The sequence below is a fragment of the Anomaloglossus baeobatrachus genome, chromosome 9 (assembly GCF_048569485.1).
Source record: "Anomaloglossus baeobatrachus isolate aAnoBae1 chromosome 9, aAnoBae1.hap1, whole genome shotgun sequence".
Taxonomy (NCBI): domain Eukaryota; kingdom Metazoa; phylum Chordata; class Amphibia; order Anura; family Aromobatidae; genus Anomaloglossus; species Anomaloglossus baeobatrachus.
This window is the reverse complement of record NC_134361.1, coordinates 117901157-117923764: the sequence shown is the minus strand read 5'-3', so window position 1 is coordinate 117923764 and position 22608 is coordinate 117901157.

Below are 22608 nucleotides of genomic sequence, written 5' to 3'. Positions count from 1 at the left end.
CTGATTAAATTCAACAAGGACTGCATTTCTCGACTGTTTCTAATCCCTCCACATGAGAGCAAGCCAAACTAAATTCCCCTAAAATGTTGATTTTGACTACTGCTGTTAACGTCCACCCCTTCCCATATATAGCCGTTTCCTTCCTGCTCTATTCCTATTCTGATACAATGCTGGCTCTGGATGCAATCTGCGCAAAATGGCGGTGGAAGGTCTTTTATAGACCCTATGGTGCTGACCGGCCAGCCAATCACAGTAATGCCACTACCAAGATGGCTGCGGCATTACTGTGATTGGTTAAGAAGCCCAGCATGTTTAGTGGCTGCAATTCAGGCGCCAAAATGGCTGTGCGGGACATCCGAATATAGCAAGGCGAATACACCATTACTCGCAATATAATGAATAGCCCGAATATAGCACTATTCTGCGAATAGCGAATAGTGATGAATATATTCGCTCATCACTAATTATTTTGTATTTAATAAAAGTTTATTACTTAATTGAACGCATTTTTTTCTCCCTCCCACCCCCTCGTTTTTCATGGATGTCTGTTTTTTTTGCTGTCGGACCATTTGGCAAATGATTTTAATGGACAAATAAAAGAGAAGGTTTGATTATAAGTCTTGTTAGTTCGGTCCTCTCTGCACTGGAATTTTTTTCTTTGTTGAACTATAAATTATTGCACTAAAATTTAGTGATGCTTAGCATTTTCCCACTGGTATATGGCGCATTGCGGGGCGTGATGCCACAGCTTGTCTAATTCCTATTAAGTTGTGATGCTCCATGTATCAGAAATCTCACTCCAGTACCTGACTGAAGTAAGTTTCTGGTGTAGCGCATGGAAGTGTACACCACTCGTCAGACATTCATAAAGAGACATGTGTGATGCCCCTGAATCTATCAGGGTGTCACAGGGAACTGCACTCCTTTCTCTTATGGTGCACAACTCACCCTCCATGGTTCTGGGATCCTAACCTTTGGTATTGCTCCATCAGCATTCAAATCCTAATCACACCTCACACCACACCCTGTCAGGCACACCAGTGGGTGGTCTAGCTGGAAAAGGGCCACTCGCCTAGGGGTCAGACTGGTGGGAGGGACATAGTGAGTGAAGTGGTAGCGCTCAGAGAGTGAGGAGCTGAGGGAGTTGTAGCTCCCTGGCAGACTTTGGCTAGGTCGCAGATGGTGGTCTGGGACCAGAGGGATCGGAGACCCGGTCGCAGGGTATTGGAGAAGGGTGCCCAGACTTAGTTTTGGAGTACGTTCGGCACCAGAAAATCTAGTAACCGGACTGGTTTCGAGCACGGCGGGGTACTGGACCCAAGATCAGGGAGTAGCTTTATGCAACCTGATACCTGTGGAGGATAGTCTCTTTATGAACTTTCCCCAAGAGCTCAGAGATCGAAGACACCAACACAACGAGGGGTTAGGACTTTCCACCTTATACGGCCCACTGAAATCCCAAGTGTCAACCATCGAGAGCACAGCTCCTCTAAATAATCATAGGGAGCAGGACCACGAAAGCTTCAGACGGAGGGGTCACTCAGAAACGTCTAAATATAGTGCATGGAGGCAGGTTCAGAACCATCAGCAATACCAATGGGGACAGATTCATGAACGAGCTCCCCTGAGTGGCAGCGGCACCCAGAAACTTGGTTTACTCATGTGTCAGAGTCTGCTTAATGGTCGCACCAACATCCATACGGCCTGAGTGACTACGCTGGTCTCCCCTGATTCTGCCCGACTGGCCTGCCCCACGCTCCCCTACACCTCCATCATCCAGAGTCCTGGGGCCTACCCTACCTGTGGAGGGAACGTCATCTGACTGCCCCACTCCATCTCCCCCAGGTACTCCCATTGGCAGTGGCGGTACTCCCTTTACCGCAAACCACGGGTGGCGTTACGAACACTAATCCCCCTGTAAATAGCCCCCCTTTTATTTTTGGGTAGCCGTGAGCCCTCGGGTCTGGAGACCCTCGAGCCACAGCAACCCCGGATCCAAGCAGTCCGACTGCTGCAGGGGCGGTACATATGTACCGCTTCCGGAATCAGAAGCATCTGACTTCACCGTGCCCCCTCATCAATCCCCAACAGAACTGAAAACACACTCTGACATCACACTAGCAGCCAGGCAGGCCAGCACCTCCAAGGCGTATAAGGAGAGGTCGGGTCAAGAGTTCAGCTTGGACACCCAATAATTAAAGGGGACTGAAGCGTCAGAAAGGACAGAGGTATGGTCACTTAAGTACCCATTGACCATGTTGTGCAACTTCTCCCTCCTTGGCATTGTTACAGGCACAGATAGCATGTGTCATGCGAGGGTCATGCGAGGAGGTCCGATCGTTCAATCAGACCACAGCTGCAGAGGGGGGGGTCGGCGTTGCAGAGGGGAGGACTGGCACTACGGAGGAGAGGGAGGAATTTATCTTCCTATCTCCTCCGTTGCTGGCTATTGCGATTCTCGCACTGCTCTCGCGTTGCACCACTGTAATATTGGGGGGTGTTACTGCTATGGACAATAAGAAACATGCTGCCACTTTAAGAGACAGGAACCTCCCCGTGTCTGGGGGTAATGGAATGTTCTGATCCCCCTGCAGAAAAGTGTGCTAATGGACAGCCTGAGTGTAAGGAGAGAAGTGAGTTTCTGTTTTCCTGTTTGATGCATGTGAAGGAACACACAGCCGGTGTGTCTCGGAGGATTGGAGTTTTCTTCTAAATCAAGAGAGAGACTTGCAGATAACAGGGAACAAGCGAGGAATCTGAAGCAAGAAGAAGTTTTGATCTCCTTAACCCGGCCCAGGAGACGTGCGCACCTTCAGATGAGAATATTGTTGGGGGGCCCCCGGGACAGGATCCACGTCCCCAGCATCACTGTGAGTTGAATATTGTGCACATACTAGGGGCTAAAGTAGGCTTCAGTAGGTAGAACACGGCATCCGTGTGGCCCGTTTAGCAGAGGCCAGAGAGGTTACGTGTAGAGTAGCATTGTACCTGACTGTTTTTGTGTTTCTTGAACCTGTAATAGTTGGAGCACCGTGCTATTGAGCGGACCAGCTAGAGAATACAAAAGTGTTGTTAAATCACGTTTTGCCACTGTATACCCCGTGCCTGAACCTGCCTTCTCCACATCTTTCCCCACCTGTTAATAAATACACCCTTGTTGTTCGCACCTCGTCTTGTGTACTGTAACCTACTCTGCACTGCGGTGGTCCTCTCGGCCATCGCTTCAAGTGGCGCTGCGAGCAGGGTACGGTCACCAAGATGGAGGCAGCAGACAGCAACGGCGGGAACGTTAATGTTAATGGGGGTGCTGTGGGCAATGGTGGAATCCCTGCAAGGACACTTCCAATGGGCACCGTATTTAGTGTGCTACCAAAATTCGATGGCAATAACATGGCACTGTGCGACTGGGTGTCCCGGCTGCAGAGCACCCTGAAAGTGTATAACATCGGGCCAGAGCTTGAGGTGGACATCGCTTTGACTGCCCTAGAGGGAGAAGCCCGTAGAAACGTCTGTCTACAACCAGAACCCACCCGTAGTACCCTGAAAGAGTTAGTTGGATTCTTGGAAGAGATCTATGGCGAGACTGCTAGCGCGGGACATCTTCGCGCCAAATTTTTTTCGAGGCTGCAACGGGAAGAAGAAGGGATCTCTCAGTATGCAACAGCACTACAAGAAGTGTTAGCGGAGATCCAGAGAAAGGAGTCAGATGGACTCGGCGGCATAGGCTCTACCGACCGGATACTCCGGGAACAGTTTATCCTGGGATTGCATAGCGTATCCTTGAGGCGAGCCCTGGCAGAACGGGTCCGAGCGAATCCGGCTCTTACTTTTCGTCAAATCCTAGCAGAAGCAGTAGCCCGAAGTAAAGAAAAAAGTTACGCATCTGGGGTGGTGCGCGCCCAAACCGCAACCTCCAGAGTGGACCCAAACCGCCAGGTGGAACTGGTCCAGGTGGTGCAAGATTTACAGAAATCTGTCCTCAACGTACAGGAGAAGCTTACCCAGATGGAGCAAAGAATGAGGGACTTGTCTAGTGAACATCCCTACCCAGCTGCACCCTCCTCCTTCCAACCTGGCCCATCATACTCACGCAATAATTCCTCGGCTCTACCAATGGGGGACTGGAGGCTGCAGGCTTCCTCTCGTCAGCCACCAGAGGCACGAGGTATTCCCCAGCGAGGAGAAGACATCCACTGCTTTGGATGTGGAGGTCGGGGGCATATTGCCAGGGGGTGCCGGAATAACACTCAAAGCCAACGGAAGCCATCGTTAAACTACCAACCCCCGCAGTAGTGCGGCACTCTGCGGGGGAGGCGAGAAGGGAGGCCGCTCCATATCATAACGAACATTTGATCGCTGGTTGTCCCATCCTACGTGCTGAATTCGAGAGTGTCCCAGTGAATTGCTTGATAGATACCGGGTCACAAGTGACGACGATGCCAGAAGCATACTTCAATCAACATTTCCAGACACTGGCCAGGCCAGAGAAAGAGACACTGATCCGAGTGATTGCGGCTAATCAACAACCGATCCCGGTCACAGGAGTTGTGTGGATGAATGTTCGAATCTGTGGGCAAGATGTGGGGAGAAAAGGGATCCTACTAGTCCCCGAACCCATCAACGAAGATGTACCTGTAATATTGGAGATGAATGTCCTACGTGAATTAGATCAGATTATGTTCACCAAACGGGGACCCGGATACTGGAAGCAAGCTACTACACATAAGCCTACACAAGAAGCACTTCAACGGCTGATCCGCGTCTCTGGGACGCAGAAGAGTGTGCCATCTGATCAGACGGTAGGGGTCATCAGGGCTCCTGGGAAGGAACCTATAATCCTGCCGCCCGGGCGAGAAAGTATATTACACCTCCCAGTGGGAACCTATCGCAATCTCGATGGAATAGAAGTGATTGTTCAGCCTGTAGCAACCGGAAGAGTGGACCAAGAAGTTATGATAGCTCGTACGGTAGCTGTGGTCCAACAAGGACGCGTCCCTATCAGAGCCTTGAATGTGGGTCCCGGTGAGGTCACCGTGCCTCGAGGGACAGATCTGGCCCTGGTGTACGTACATAAAGGCGAGGTGGTGAGTCATAAAGAGATATCCTTATCGCCGATAGAAGGTGCGGGGTGGACCCTAGCAGTCTCTGCGAGGGCCAAAGAGATGCCATTCTCAGAGTGGAGTGGAAAGGCCATCCTCGATCAGATGGAAGTGGATGTGAAATCGCTGGGCCCTGAGCGTGTGCAAGCAGTAGAAGATATGCTGTGGGAGAACCAGGCCGCATTCGCTCGCCATGCTGAAGATTTCGGCTGCACTGAAGCCATCATGCATGAGATACCGACCGGGGAAGCTCGTCCGATTCGAGAACGGTACCGACAGATCCCTCCCAAGATGTACCAAGAGGTAAAGACGTTACTGAAGCAGATGCTGGATTCAGGAATAGTGCAGGGCAGCCAGAGCCCTTGGGCGGCCCCGGTGGTACTCGTCAAGAAATAGGATGGAACCATCCGGTTCTGTGTAGACTACAGGAAACTCAACGCTTGTACTGTTCACGACTCGTACCCATTACCACGAATCAAAGAATCCTTGACGGCATTGGGGAAGGCCAAGTACTTCTCCACCTTGGATCTAGCAAGCGGGTACTGGCAAGTACCTGTGGCGGAAAAAGACAAAGCCAAGACCGCGTTCATCCTTCCGATAGGATTGTTTGAGTTTAACCGGATGCCCTTCGGACTCTCCAATGCTCCGGGCACGTTTCAACGGCTGATGGAAAAGTGCTTGGTAGACCTAAATTTTTAAGCGACCCTGATCTATCTGGATGACATCATCGTGTTCTCGGCCTTGTTCAAAGAACACCTTGACCGGCTTGGACAGGTACTCAGGAGACTACAGGCTCATAACCTGAAGGTGAAGCCCAAAAAATGCCACCTCTTAAAGAGAGAGATCGAGTACCTGGGCCACACAGTGTCACAAGATGGAGTCCTACCCTCCGCAGAAAAGGTGGCGGCCATTCAGAAGTGGCCAGTCCCTCGAACGGTGAGAGAACTCAAGGCATTTCTTGGACTCGCCGGGTATTACCGCCGGTTCGTCAAAGACTTTGCAAAGGTGGCGGGTCCTTTGAACGAGCTGCTGAGGGGGACCGCCGGAGTGTCGAAGAACCAGGGCATCTCTTGGGCTCAGAGACAAGATGAGGCTTTTCAAGCTATGAAGAATGCCCTTACTTCAGCCCCGATCCTGGCCTATGCGGACTTCAACCGTCCATTCCTGCTGTACACAGATGGTAGCCTTCATGGACTCGGTGCAGTATTGTCTCAGATGCAGAATGGACATGAGAGAGTCATTGGCTACGCCAGTAGGTCCCTGCGGGACAGCGAAAGAAACCCCCACAACTACAGCTCCTTTCGACTAGAGCTCCTGGCCCTAGTGTGGGCCATGACAGAGAAATTTGCTGGCTTCCTGACAGGAACCAAGATCCAGGTCCGGACAGACAATAATCCTCTGGCCCACCTTGAGAATACCAAATTGGGAGCCTTGGAACAATGGTGGGTGGCTCGCCATGCAAAGTTTGACTTTACCATCTGTTATCGCCCTGCTACCGAAAACGCAAATGCGGATGGGCTGTCAAGAGTGACGGTGGAGACCCCAGTGGGGGATCTCGATGACCGATTACCGAACGATTAGAGGAGGAAGAAACGCCAGACTTTAGCAAGTTTGGGCCCTCGGTGGTTGCGTCTCAGTTAAGTAGGCAGGCTTGCACACTGCCCCGGTCCCTGGGGAGAACCAATGAAGAATGGGGACGTGCTCAAGATGCAGACGAAGGGCTGCAACAGATGAAACACTAGGTAACTGAGAAGCAGAAGCCAGACAAACAAGAAAGGGCTAATCTGGTCGCCGAGATGAAGAGTGTCTTACACCAGTGGGATAGACTGAAAGTTCGAGGATCAGTGTTATATCGTAAGAGACAACAGCCAAAAGACATAGAGGCAAGATGGCAGGTGGTCATCCCCGGAAAAATGGCTCAAGAGGTAGCTAAGGAAGCTCACGAGTTTGATGCTCACTTCGGACCTGCAAAGACCTACCAATGGCTACAGCAGTACGTGTACTGCCCCAGGTTGGAGTCTGTGGTGGAAGAGGTTTGCCGGCAATGTCGAGTATGCGACCTCATTAAAAGCAACGAACAAAGGGCACCCGTTCAGACCATACAGACCAAAGAACCGCTAGAACTGTTGATGATTGATTATCTCCTCGTGGGACAATCCGCTCGGGGACTACAATACTGTTTGGTTATGACCGACCATTTCTCCAAGTTCACTGTAGTCACCCCGACTAGAGATCAGACTGCTGAGTCGGCGGCACGGGCCATCTGCCAAGACTTCATCCGGGTGTATGGATGCCCGAAGCAGATCCATTCCGATCAAGGTGCATGTTTTCAAGGCAAGGTGATGGAGGAATTATGTCTTATGTATGGCATCGAGCGATCTCGGACTACACCTTACCACCCCCAAGGCAATGGAGCATGTGAACGCTTCAACCGAACTCTACTTCAAATGCTGAGAACATTAGAGGAAGATAAGAAGGCATGTTGGCCGGATTACCTGGCAGAACTGGTCTGGGCCTACAATAACCGAGTTCACTCCACTACAGGTTACACCCCATATTTACTGCTGTTTGGAAGAGTTGGGCGAGAAATCATCGAGCTGAATTTGGAGCAGCCAGAGGATTTCATGGAACGAACTGTCACTTCGTGGGTGAAAGAACATCGACAACGACTACAGACGATACGTCGGTTGGCTTGTCAACAGCTACAGAAGAAAGAACATATGAGCCCTAAACCGATTCAAGAGATACCGCTTCAACCTGGAGATCGAGTGTTAGTCAGAGAGAAACGCCCCAAGGGTAAACTGAGTGAAAGATGGGAAGTTCAACCCTACAGAGTAATCGAACGGGTGTATGCTGACGGCCCGGTCTACAAGGTACAAATTGAGAATGGAGCGTCCGGCCCTAGAGTACTACACAGAAATATGTTGCGACCATGCCGGTCTGAAGCTCTTTCTATGCCAAGATCTCCTGCAGTCTCTGCCCCACTCCCTGAACTTACGTCATCCGTGTGTGAAGTCGATGATGACTGGTGGGCAGTCCCCGATGCAGGGGGGGACCCTCAGCCTTCCGGAAACGGAGATCCCATGGACGAAGCACTACCGCCACGGGAAGAAGAGACCAGCCAAGATTTCACTGCGGCTCCCACAGCAAGTGTTCCTCCGGAAGCTAGCCAAGCCTGGCCGGATAGTCAGGATCTTAGAAGATCTCAGAGGTCTACTGCAGGGGTTCCACCAATACGATATGTTGAACGGTGTACTAGGTCTGCTGTACTGCCATTGTTGTCTCCTCTAGGTGCTGTATGCACATTGAACCTTCCTTCATTACATGGTGGGCTCGAAGCTGTGATGGCCGAGGACAACCATCATTAAGTGGGGAGGCATATTGGGGGGTGTTACTGCTATGGACAATAAGAAACACGCTGCCACTTTAAGAGACAAGAACCTCCCCGTGTCTGGGGGTAATGGAATGTTCTGATCCCCCTGCAGAAAAGTGTGCTAATGGACAGCCTGAGTGTAAGGAGAGAAGTGAGTTTCTGTTTTCCTGTTTGATGCATGTGAAGGAACACACAGCCGGTGTGTCTCGGAGTATTGGAGTTTTCTTCTGAATCAAGAGAGAGACTTGCAGATAACAGGGAACAAGCGAGGAATCTGAAGCAAGAAGAAGTTTTGATCTCCTTAACCCGGCCCAGGAGACGTGCGCACCTTCAGATGAGACTATTGTTGGGGGGCCCCCGGGACTGGATCCACGTCCCCAGCATCACTGTGAGTTGAATATTGTGCACATACTAGGGGCTAAAGTAGGCTTCAGTAGGTAGAACACGGCATCCGTGTGGCCCGTTTAGCAAAGGCCAGAGAGGTTACGTGTAGAGTAGCATTGTACCTGACTGTTTTTGTGTTTCTTGAACCTGTAATAGTTGGAGCACCGTGCTATTGAGCGGACCAGCTAGAGAATACAAAAGTGTTGTTAAATCACGTTTTGCCACTGTATACCCCGTGCCTGAACCTGCCTTCTCCACATCTTTCCCCGCCTGTTAATAAATACACCCTTGTTGTTTGCACCTCGTCTTGTGTACTGTAACCTACTCTGCACTGCGGTGGTCCTCTCGGCCATCGCTTCAGTAACGTGAGAGCAGTGCGATGCTTTTCTCACCCCATAGACTTGCATGGGTGCGAGTGGAACAGGATCGCATTTGACTCACATCATGCTGCAACTGTTTTCTCAGTCCGATTAGGGCTGAGAAAATAATCGCTCATGGGTTCTTCCCCATAGATTAATATTGGTGCGAGTGGAATGCAATTTTATTATCGCATTCCACTCGCAATGTATCCTCGCTGTGTGTACTAGGCCTTATGGTGTTGGTCAGAGCACGGTTGAGATTGTTTAACACGGGCTGCTTGTGAAACGCGCACCAGGGCCGTGGGGCCCTCGTTACCGGGCCGCGGTTCTGTTTGGGAGGCTCTCACGGCGGCAAAGCAAGGTTCCATAACCCTGGTGGTGTTTAAAAGATGATGGGGGAAAAGTTATTTACAAGGGGAGAGAGATGTCGTGATACTACCTGTGGTGTTCAGCAAGATAGGTGCCGCCGCTGCTATTCAGTTCCCTGGAGGTCATTGGTGATGCAGCTGAGTTGGTATACAGTGCCTTGCGAAAGTTTTCGGCCCCCTTTATTTTCTTCAACCTTTTCCCACATTTCAGACTTCAAACATAAAGATAAAAAAATAAAATGTGATGGTAAAGAATCAACAACAAGTGGGACACAATTGTGAAGCTGAACGAAATTTATTGCTTATTTTAAACTTTTGTAAAAAATAAAAGGCTGAAAATTGGGGCGTGCAATATTATTCGGCCCCTTTAAGTTAATACTTTGTAGCGCCACCTTTTGCTGCGATTATATCTGCAAGTCGCTTGGGGTATATCTCTATCAGTTTTGCACATCAAGAGATAGAAATTCTTGCCCATTCTTCCTTTGCAAAAAGCTGGAGCTGAGTGAGGTTGGATGGAGAACGTTTGTGAACAGCAGTTTTCAGCTCTTTTCACAGATTCTCGATTGGATTCAGGTTGGACTTAGAATGGCCAAGTCAAACACCTGGATACGTTTATTTGTGAACCATTCCATTGTAGATATTGGATCATTGTCTTGTTGGATGACAAATCTCCATCCCATGTTCTTTACAAGTTCTTTACTCACTGTTGATAGTTCCAGGTTACCGCGACTAGTCAGAGGTTGCCCTCGGAGTGCTGAGCAGGCTGTGATGGGCTCCAGCCGATCCCCAGATAGTTCGGAGGCACAACCTGGTACACCCTTCTGTGTTCCTTCCCTGGTCATCTTCCTGCGCTGGCCTCTCCTGCCTGCCTCACACATAGAGCCCCGAGCTGGTGTCCGCGGATGCCTTTTATGGGGTGGCCTTCATGCCTTGTCCCTTGGTCCTATGTGGTCACCTTTTCACTGGATGTGTTCGGATGTGGCTTCGGTACTTCAAGTAGCCTCAGCCTCCGGTTTGCTAGCTGAGCCTTGTGGTTCTCCACTAGTTGAGGGGCCAGTCCCCTTTGCGGCCAAGTCCCTCCACACTGGTATACCGGCTGTGGCTATGAGTCCACGGGTGTATGGCGCACTTCCCATGGTTCTGAGACTCCTTCCCTGATCCTGGCACGAGCTGAACCAGCTCCAGACCCCAGGACCTTTCTCCTCCACGTCCACTTCATAACTGACTAACGTTCTACAGTCTGCTCCCACCAACTAAACCCCACCTCCAAGCTGGACGCCAAAACCATGGCCTGATGGAGTGTCGCTAAATTAAGCGTGTGTGTCTGTATGTGTGCCGCCCCCGCGTCAGCAGCCGGGGCTGCTCGGTTCCAAATCCGCGGTGGCTCGAGGGATCTCCGGACCCGGACCCGGGGTCGGGGTCGCGGGGCCACTCGGAATAAAAGGGGGAATATCTACAAGGGAGGATGTGGAAAGTTTGTGACGCCACCCATGGTGTGTGGTAAGGTGGAGTACCACCGCTGCAGTTGGGAGTACCCGGTGGCGATGGTATGGGCAGCCTGGTGTTTAACCCCTCCACGGGTGGGGGAATGCCCCGGGACTCGATGAGGGCGGCGGGGAGGTGCCGTTGGGACGGTAAGGGTCTCTTTTGTACTCACTCAGTCCAATAACGCTGAAACCGACAACTGTAGTAAACCAAAGTTCTTGACACCGCTGCCGGTTGGAGGGATCATGCCTGGATCCCGTGCCCATTGGTGTTGCCTGTTAGTCTGTGACCTTTTCCTTGGCACCTTTTCTTTTAACTAGTCCCTTTAGCATAGAACTAGTCGGGTCCCGCTCCCCAGTGTGGCTAACTGGGTGAGCTTGCTCTCAGGGTTCACACTTGAGATTTTCTGGACTATGTATTGGGAAAGTCCTATCAGCCTCATTGCGCTAGTACCCCGATTTTGGAGCGGGTGGAGAACGGATCTTGAAGGCTCCGTCCTTGTCGGGTAAATTACCAGGACGCCTGAAGCTACTTCCTGGCCTAGGGTCCACGTACCCCGTCGTGCCCTGGTCCCTGCCTGGTGATGGCACAAGGCCGCCGGCTGTCCTGCTCAACAGTCCGTGCCCCTTGTCACGATCCCCTGCAACTGGGGTCCAGCTCCTACCAGGTCCAGACCAACGTCTGCCACCTAGTAGTTCCAAGAAGCCCAGCTCCTGACTTCTCCTCTCGAGAGTCACCACTCAACTTCTTGTGACCTCTCCTCTTGAGAGTCACCACTCAACTGCCTGTCTCCTGACACTCCTGACCTCAACAAAACCAACTCCCCTGTGAGCGACCCTATTCCCTGCAGGCTGTCCACTGGTGTGTCTGGTGGGTGTGCGGCAGAGTTTTCCTAGGATTTTGATTAGCTTGTTCTTGGCAACACCAAAGGTCAGGGACCCGTAACCAAGGAGGAGGTGGATACCGTGCAGAAGGGCACATTGCACAATACGCTGTGACGACCTAATAGGCCAGGGCGTCACATATGCACTGACTTGTGACCTCCTCCTTACCTGGGAATGGGATACCATACCTCTGGTTGAGGTGCAGTACCTCTGTGGTGACTGGAGCCTCAAAGGCGCCACACATGTGTAACATGGGGATGGCACATCAGACAAAAAAGTGGCGTCTGGGAACACTGTATCATCAGGCACCCACAGCCAAGAGATCACAGAAACACTGTGTTCCCACAAGCCTAAACAGCATAATCTCCACAGCTAGCAATTTGGTAATGTGATAGTTTAGGTTTGAGCCTGTGGGTACATAGCTGGGTATTTCCGCTTCCTTTCAAAGCTCTCAGGCCCGGACAACTGGATACTTTGCTGGGACAAGGAAGTGGATGTGGTTAATGTTTGCTGTGCCTGTGCAATCGCAGCTTGTGAGCAGGATGTATGAGAGCCTGCTTCCTGGACAGCAGATTGTGAGTACAGGTGACATGGCAGTGGTTTGACTCACAGACACAAATTTGGTACCCTGCTATTCTACCCACCTACTGTGTGTCTGCAGTTTCCAACATGATGTCTGCTTTCTATTTGAGACTTAACCTTTCCAAAACTGAACTACTTCTCTACCCTCCATCTTCTAACCTCCCTAAACCTGACATCTCCCTCTCACTGTGTGGTACCATACCTCCCAAACGTCCCGGATACAGCGGGACTATCACGCTTTGCAGAGTTTGTCCCGATGCCCCGGGTGGGAGGTCTTTATCCCGGCTCCGCCCACCCACTCTCTCCCCGCCTCGCTGCTTTTCCCTCCCACCATCCTAACACGTGTTTTGAGCATTACAGAGCAGAGCGCGCTAGTCTCTGTGCTGCTGCTGCTGCTGCTAAGGTAATGAATGTCCCCAGCGCTGATTCCCTCCCCTCCCTCCCCTCCGGTCCGGAGCCTGTGCTCCTCCAGCTGTTTCTCTGACTCCCGTGTGTTTGTGTCCTGATCTATCGTGTGTGCAGTGTTTGCTTCTCAATGCTGCAGGCACACCACGGTAGATCAGGACATTGGGGAGAAGACAGTGTGTACTTACCACTTGTGTCCTCTCCTGCAGGTGCACAGCACTGGCCGGTAATATGCAAAGATAGAAGCATTGCAAATGCTTCTATCAGCTACCGACCACATGATCTCCTGCCTGACAGAGCTGCTTCATCTTAGGCTAAGTTCACACCTCCGGTTTTGCAGAGCCGGCCAATCCGGCTCTAAAACCTATGCAACGGATGCGGCGACAAAACCGCATCCTTTGCATACGTTTTTTACATGCGTCCCCCGTCTGGTTTTTGCCGCTTGCGGCAGGCTACTGAGCATGCGCAGTGGAAAAACCCGCATGCGGCATCCCTAGGCATGCATTGCAAATCGCGCCGCATCGGCCGGATGCAGCGTGATGCGTTTTTTTTTTGTTGGACAAAAAAAACATGCCAGGCACCGTTCCATCCGGCCGCCGCATCAGCTAAATCTGCTGCATGCGGCAAAAACCGGACCGAACGCAAGCCCATGCGGCACCATACGGCACTAATGTAAGTCCATGCAGGAAAACCGCAACCGGCGGCAAAAAAAAACGGTTGCGTTTTTCCTGCAGAGCGCCGTATTGTGCCGCACGGCAAAAACTGGATGTGTGAAAGCAGCCTTAGGCTAAGTTCACACATCAGTTTTTTCCAATCAGGCACAATCTGGTTTGTGCCTGATGCAACGGATCCGTCTCAGATTATGAAAAAACTGATGCGACGGATCCGTTTTTTGTTTTTTGTTTTTTTTTTTGTTATGCTGAGAGAGACACAGAGACCCCACCATCACTGCACAAACACCGGCACTACCTCACACGCATCATCACCGCACACGCCAGCACTACCCAGCACATATCATCACCGCACAGGCAGGCACTACCTCACATGCATAATCACCGCACACGCCAGCACTACCCAGCACGCATCATCACTGCACAGGCAGGCACTACCTCACACGCATCATCACCGCACACGCCAGCACTACCCAGCACACATCATCACCGCACAGGCAGGCACTACCTCACAAGCATCATCACCGCACACGCCAGCACTACCCAGCACGCATCATCACCGCACAGGCAGGCACTACCTCACACGCATCATCACCGCATACGCCAGCACTACCCAGCACGCATCATCACCGCACAGGCAGGCACTACCTCACACGCATCATCACCGCACACGCCAGCACTACCCAGCACGCATCATCACCGCACAGGCAGGCACTACCTCACATGCATCATCACCGCACACCCCTGCACTACCGCACGCATTATCACCGCACACGCCGGCACTACCCTGCACGCATCTTTACCGCACACAACCCGGCATTACCTCAGTGACATCACCGCTGACAGCGCGACTCCCTTCAGTTGCTGCGTGGAGCTGATAGAGAGAGGCGGTGTTCTACTGCGTTCCTGTCAGCTTCATGTAGTAGAGCTGAGAACGTCGTGGGACCTCTGTGGATTACGTCGGACCTGGAGGGCTTTTTGGGGATTTTAATAAAATGGTGAAAGAGGGTGTTTTTTTGTCTTTTATTCCAAATAAAGGATTTTTTTGGGTGTATGTGTTTATTTACTTTCACTTACAGGTTAATCATTGGGGGTGTCTCATAGACGCCTGCCATGATTAACCCCTTATTACCCCGATTGCCACCGCACCAGGGCAATTCGGGAAGAACCGGGTAGAGTCCCTGGACTGTCGCATCTAATGGATGCGGCTATTCCGGGCGGCTGCTGGCTGATATTTTTAGGCTGGGGGGCTCCCCATAACGTAGAGCTTTCCATCCTGAGAATACCAGCCTTCAGCCGTGTGGCTTTATCTTGGCTGGTATCAAAATTGGGGGGGAACCGCACGCCGTTTTTCTTTTAATTATTTATTTTACTGCACAATATAGACCTGCCCACCGGCGGCTGTGATTGGTTGCAGTGAGACAGCTGTCACTCAGCGTGGGGGCGTGTCTGCCTGCAACTAATCATAGGCGCCGGTGTGCGGGGAAAGCAGGGAATACGAGATTGAATAATGGGCGGCCGGCATTTTCAAATCAGGAGAAGCCACCGGAGCAGTGTGACAGCCGTGCAGCCCTGCGCCGGTGAGTGGGTGAGAGTGAGTGAATAAGTCAGTGAGTCAGTCAGTGAGTGAGAGAGTTTGAGAGTGAGTGATTGATTGATTTTCTGACAAGCAATGAATTTATATCACTTCTGGGCATGCTCAGAAGTAAAAACCGGATACGGTACATGCTTCCGGCATTTGAAGCATGACACCGAATCCGGCTCGCATAGACTTTCATTATGCACCATGCCGCACAGTGCCGCACCCGGAGCTATGCATTTAAACATTCCTCTCTGCGTCCTGTGCGGCCGCCGGAATGACGATTTTTGCCACATCAGGCAAAAACCGGATCAAACGCAAGTACATGCGGCACAATCCGACGCTAATAAAAGTCTATGAGGAAAAACCACACCCGGCAGCAAAAAAAAAAGATGCGTTTTTCCTGCAAGGCGCCGGATTGTGCCGCACAGCAAAAACCTGATGTGTGAACTTACCCTTAGCTGCACACCCTGTTCAGCTCTCCTAGGTCCTAGCTGCCTGCACACCCTGTTCAGCCCTCCTCCTGGGTCCTAGCTGCCTGCACACCATGTTCAGCTCTCCTCCTGGGTCCTAGCTGCCTGCACACCCTGTTCAGCTCTCCTCCTAGGTCCTAGCTGCCTGCACACCCTGTTCAGCCCTCCTCCTGGGTCCTAGCTGCCTGCACACCCTGTTCAGCTCTCCTCCTGGGTCCTAGCTGCCTGCACACCCTATTCAGCCCTCCTCCTGGGTCCTAGCTGCCTGCACACCCTGTTCAGCTCTCCTCCTGGGTCCTAGCTGCCTGCACACCCTGTTCAGCTCTCCTCCTGGGTCCTAGCTGCCTGCACACCCTGTTCAGCTCTTCTCCTGGGTCCTAGCTGCCTGCACACCCTTTTCAGCTCTCCTCCTGGGTCCTAGCTGCCTGCACACCATGTTCAGCTCTCCTCCTGGGTCCTAGCCGCTTGCACACCCTGTAGTTAACTCCCTGCCTGTTCTGCACATTGCTGATCTGTGGTGGCTCAGAGCGATCACGGACAGCTTCTGCAGTTTCAGTTTGCTGGATGGGTGTAGATGGGGAGTGGATATGGGTGTGGCCGTTTGTAAAATGGGTGTGGTTAGGGGTGTGGCCTAAAAATTTCCGCGGCGCTGCCGCACCATTGCCACCGGGCTCCCCCTTTCCCCAACAGCAGCGGTAGTATCTCACCTTACCACACACTGTGGGTGGCGTCACGAACGTCTAACTCCCCTGTACATACTCCCCTTTTCAACATCGAGTGTCCTCACAAAACCCCGGGTCCGGAGACCCCTCGAGCCACCGCGGTTCCGCATCCAAGCGGCTCGGCCACTGGCATGGGGGCGCGTACAGCGTCACGAACTATCATTCTCCTGAAAATATCCCCTTCCACTTTAGAGTGTGGCCCAGAGCCCCCGGGTCCAGAGAGCCTCCAGCCACGAACGGACATTGCCCACGGATATGAGCGGTTCGATCCGTTGCTGGGGTGGCACAACACCACAGGGGAAACATGGACAGCACAGGGGAAACATGGACAGGGACACATGGCAGCACAGTGGAATCATGGCAGCACGGGAGAAACATGGGCAGTACGGGAAAAACATGGCAGCATGGGGGAATCATGGCAGTACAGGGGAAACATGGACAGCATGGGAGAAACACGGACAGCACGGGGGAAACATGGACAGCCATGGGGAAACATGGACAGCCATGGGGAAACATGGACCGCACGGGGGAATCATGGCAGCACGGAGGAAACATGGACAACATGGGGGAATCATGGCAGCACGGGGGAATCATGGCAGCACGGGGGAATCATGGCAGCACCGGGGAAGCATGGACAGCACGGGGGAAACATGGACAGCACGGGGGAAACATGGACAGCACGGGGGAAACATGGACAGCACGGGGGAAACATGGACAGCACGGGGGAAACATGGACAGCACGGGGGAAATATGGACAGCACGGGGGAAACATGGACAGCACGTGGGAAACATGGTAGCCCGAGGAAATCATGGCAGCATGGGGAAACATGGACAGCTGGAGGGAATCACGGCAGCACGGGGGAAACATGGACAGCATGGGGGAATCATGGCAGCACGGGCGAAATATGGACAGCATGGGGGAAACGTGGACAGCACAGGTGAAAAGTGGCCAGCACGGTGGAAAAGTGGCCAGCACGGGGTAAAAGTGGACAGCATGGGGGAAACATGCCTGCGAGGATGGGGAAACATGGCTGTAAGGATGGGTGGAAACATGGCTGCAAGGATGGGTGGAAACATGGCTGCAAGGATGGGGGGAAACATGGCTGCAAGGATGGGGGGGAAACATGGCTGCAAGGATGGGGGGAAACATGGCTGCAGGGATGGGAGGAAAAATGCCAGGATGAGGGAACCATGCAAGGATGGGGGGAAACATACAAGGATAGGGGAAAACATGCAAGGATGGGGGAAACATGCCAGCATGGGGGAAACATGCCAGCATGGGGGAAACATGGCTGCAAGGATGGGGGAAACACGGCTGCAAGGATGGGGGAAACACGGCAGCAAGGATGGGGGAAACATGCAAGGATATGGGGAAACATGCAAGGATGGGAGGAAACTTGCCAGGATGGGGGGGAAACATACAAGGATGGGGGAAGCATGCAAGGATGGGTGAATCGTGCAAGGATGGGGGAAACATGCCAGCATGGGGGAAACATGACTGCAAGAATGGGGGAAACATGGCTGCAAGGATGGTGGCAACATGGCTGCAAGGATGGTGGAAACATGGCTGCAAAGATGGGGAAAACATGCAAGGATGCGGGAAAACATGCAAGGATAGTGGGAAACATGCAGGGATGGGGGAAACATGCCAGCATGGGGGAAACATGCCAGCATGGGGGAAACACGGCTGCAAGGATGGGTTAAACATGGCTGCAAGGATGGGGGAAACACGGAAGCAAGGATGGGGGGAAACATGCAAGGATATGGGGAAACATGCAAGGATGGGGGGAAACCTGCCAGGATGGGGGGAAACATACAAGGATGGGGGGAAGCATGCAAGGATGGGGGGAAACATGCAAGGATGGGGGGAATCATGCAAGGATGGGGGAAACATGCCAGCATGGGGGAAACATGACTGCAAGAATGGAGGAAACATGGCTGCAAGGATGGTGGAAACATGGCTGCAAGGATGGGGGAAAAAATGCCAGGATGGGGGAAAACATGCAAGGATAGGGGGAAACATGCAAGGATGGGGGGAAACATGCAAGGGTGGGGGAAACATGCAAGGATGGGGGAAACATGGCTGCCAGGATGGGGGAAGCATGCTAGGATGGGGGAGGGAACATGCCAGGATGGGGGGAAACACGCCATGATGGGGGAAACATGCAAGGATGGGGGGAAACATGAAAGTATGGGGGGAAACATGCAAGGATGGGGGAAAACATGCAAGGATATGGGGAAACATGCACGGATGAGGAGACATGCCAGTATGGGGAACATTTAGCAGGAAGGAGAGCATGCCAGGAAAGGGGACATTTACCAGGATGGGGGAACATACCAGGATGGATTACATCTACCAGGATGGGGGAACATAACAGAATGGGGTACATTTACCAGGATGGAGTACATTTGCCAGGATGGGGGAACATGCCAGGATGGGGTACATTTACCAGGATGGGGTCATTTACCAGCATGGGGGAACATGCCAGGATGGGGTACATTTACCAGCATGGGGTACATTTACCAGCATGGGGTACATTTACCAGGATGGAGGACATTTACCAGGAATAGGGTACATGCCGGGATGGGGGAACATTTACCAGGATGAGGAACATTTATCAGGATGGGGAATATGGATGGGGCCATGATGGGGACAAATATACCAGAATGTAGGAAATATATATCAGGATGGGGGACATGTTTACCAGGAAGTGGCCCGGGAAGGGGGACATAACTACACAATGAAAGGGGAGGGGAGCAACTCGTCCGTCTTTATGGGATTTCAAGATGTTCAGACTTTGAAATGTAGATGTGGATTACAGGGGGAAATCTGATTGCATTTCATGCTAAAATCTCGGTTTGTCTAATATGCTGCAATTTTTTCCAGAAAGATCAATCCAACTGCTGTGTCTGGAAAGGGCAGTGACAGTGGCTGAGCTTCAATGTGTGGTAAGCATGCATGAGCGTGATGCCCTCTGCTGAGGAGAAGAGAGAGACTACAAAGGTAAGGTTAAAATCAATTAGTTACATAATAGGATTGGTTGGCACTTTGGAAAAAAAATTGGGTTTAGGGCTGCAGTTTTGGCACTTGGCCTATGAAAAGTTTGGCATGACTGACCTAGGGTGAAATCCAAAATTACAGAAAAAAGGAGACATCAAAGTAGCAGAGCTAGCCCTATTATTAAGATCAAACTCTGCCAATGGCAAAAAAGAAACCCAGTCATCCTGATCCGCAGATACAAAACACCTCAAATACGTTTCCAAAGTCTAATTTGCTCTCTCAATCTGACCATGGTCTGAGGATGAAAAGCAGAAGAGAAGGACAACTCAATTCCCAATTTGGAGTAAAATGCTCTCCAAAACCTAGACACAAACTGAATCCCCCTAAATCCGACTCAATATTCTCAGGAATCCCATGGAGACGAACCACATGTTGAAAAAACAAAGGCACTAACTCTGAAGAAGACGGTAACTTGGGCAATGGTACCAAATGGATCATCTTAGAAAATCTATTACAAATAACCCAAATAACCCTCATCCTCTGAGAAACTGGAAGATCCGAAATAAAATCCACAGCAATATGAGTCCAAGGTCTCCTGGGTACAGGCAATGGTGACAACAGCCCACTAGAACAGGGTTCCCCAACTCCAGTCCTCGAGGGCCGCCAACAGTGCATGTTTTCAGGATTTCCTTAGCATTGCATGGGTGTTGGAATCATCAACTGTGCAGGTGATTAAATTATCACATGTGCAATACTAAGGAAATCCTGAAAACATGCACTGTTGGCGGCCCTTGAGGACTGGAATTGGGGACCCATGCACTAGAATGTGAGCAACAAGGCTTGGATCTTGAGCAAATCTCACAAGATTGCACAAAACCCCTAACATCCTGAGATAAAGAAGGCCACCAAAAAGACCTGCTCACCAAGTCCCTAGTACCAAAAATCCCTGGTTGACCAGCCAAGACCAAACAATAAACTTCGGACATAACTCTACTCCTTCACTGATCAGGAACATATGTGGCGCCCCTGGGGCTTCCGTCGCCACAGAGACATTGCACCCCAGCCAGAGGTGTGATGTCCCATCCTGGGTAAGGAAAGGGGTACATGCCAGTTCCCAGGTAAATCTGCACTACACCCATTGCTAGGCACACACAGGGACCGGGGACAGTGGCAACTACCCTCCCATGCTGCATGCTGGGAGGGGCCGTAAGTCCCATCCCTTCTCCCATAGGGTGGTAGCTTAGCAACAGGGGAGGTGGGAGGAGCCACCAGAGAGCAGACAGAGAAAGGAAGGTCAAGTTTAGTCAGTCTGGCAGAGAGGGGAGAAGTGTGAGGAGGTCTGCGGGAGGCAGAGGAGAAGGAGAGAGAGTAAGAAAGCTCTAGTCAGTCAGGAGCTAAAGAGAAGAAAGTGACGCTTCCTGGTGAAGACCCTGGGACTCAGAGGGTCCAGGTGACACCAAGCAGGGAACGAAAGGATTCCAGGGCCACAGATAGTTTTTGAGCTGGTGGCCTGTTCCACAGGAACATCGGTGAAGGGATCAAGCTGCATCCAGGGGACGGTCCCTAGTCACTGGAGGAGGAGAAGTCAACTCCAAAGGTTAGAAACCGAGGTCCAGGGAAGCTGCATGCTACCCGGACCACAGCCCACAGCAGAACCTCTAGAAAAGGGGCGAATAACCAACAGGCGAGCTCCCAGCCCGGAGGCTGCAGTATAGGCCGAGCCAGGTTCAGCCAACAAGGGCAAGGCTTGAGGAGTCAGCTGAGAAAGGAACACATAGAGGGGTGCACTGGCATTTACCCCCAGATCTACCCGGGATCAGCGGAGGTCCCTGACAGGGGATTCCAGCACACCAGTGGGCAACCGGACAGCTGCCGTGTCAGATAACCAACTGTGAGTAAACATCTTGAAACTGCAGTCCCTGGTGTTGCCTCTGTTATTTTATCTGCATGAACTTTCATTGCTGCATTGACACTTACAAGCACCAACTGTGCCCCGGGGTACCGCTCCACCTGTGGGGAGGAGGACCATCCAAGCTGCCGTTCCATCACCCCGGAGGCCTCATACAGCAGCGGCGGCTTAATAGCCGTAAACCACAGGTGGCGTCACGACAACCATAAACTTTATTCACCCCCAAGTTCCCAGCCATATTTAATTGACACCCACCAGGGTCACGGAGTCGGGCCCCGCCACCACTAACGACCCCCGGACTAGTCCGGCCCGACACCGGGTGTCCCATAGCCCTGGGGTGGCCGAGGCACATACAATTTTCCTACAGGACATCTCTCATATTTTTCCCTGTGGAACTTTTCAAATTCTAACCTTAAATCTTGTGAAATAGCAGAAAGAACCACACCATCTTTCAAGATGGCAGATGGCTCACCAACATCGAAGTGAATCCGCCAAAAAACGATTAGAGAGGGCATCGGCTTTAACATTCTTTGTACCTGGAAGAAAAGAGACCACAAAAGCTAAGCAAATAAAAAATAAGGCCCACCTAGCCTGCCTAGAATTCAGTCTCTTGGCTGATTCAAGATAAGTCAGATTTTTATGATCGGTGATTACCACAATTTGTTGTCTCGCTCCCTCCAACCAATGTCTCTATTCTTCAAAAAACCACTTCATAGCCAATAATTCCTGATTACCCACATCACATCATAGTTTCGTTCAGATGGAGAGAATTTCCAAAATATGAAAGCACAAGGTTTCATTTTAGAAGTTACAGGATCTCTTTCAGACAAAACAGCTCCTGCCCCACTCTCTGAGGCATCAAGCTCCACTTGAAATGGAAGAAAAGCATCAGGTTGCCTCGGGACTGGAGCAGAGGTGAACCTCCCCTTAAGCTCTTGAAAGGCCTTAATAGCCTCTGGAGTCCAATTCTCAACATCCGGCCCCTTCTTTTTCAAATCAGTCAAAGGCTTAACAATACTAGAAAATATTTCTATAAATCTGTGATAGAAATTAGCAAAGCCCAAAAATTTTTGAAGGGACTTCAAATATGTGGGCTGAACCCAAAATGCTCCTCAGGAGTGTTAAAAGCCGTCTTCCATTCATCACCCTCCTTAATTTGAATAAGATTATACGCTCCCCTAAGATCAAGTTTGGTAAACCATTTAGCACCCTTTACTCTAGAAAACAAGTCTGACATCAGAGGCAATGGATACTGATATTTCACAGTAATTTTATTAAGCAGGCGATAATCAATACAGGGTCCATCCTTCTTGG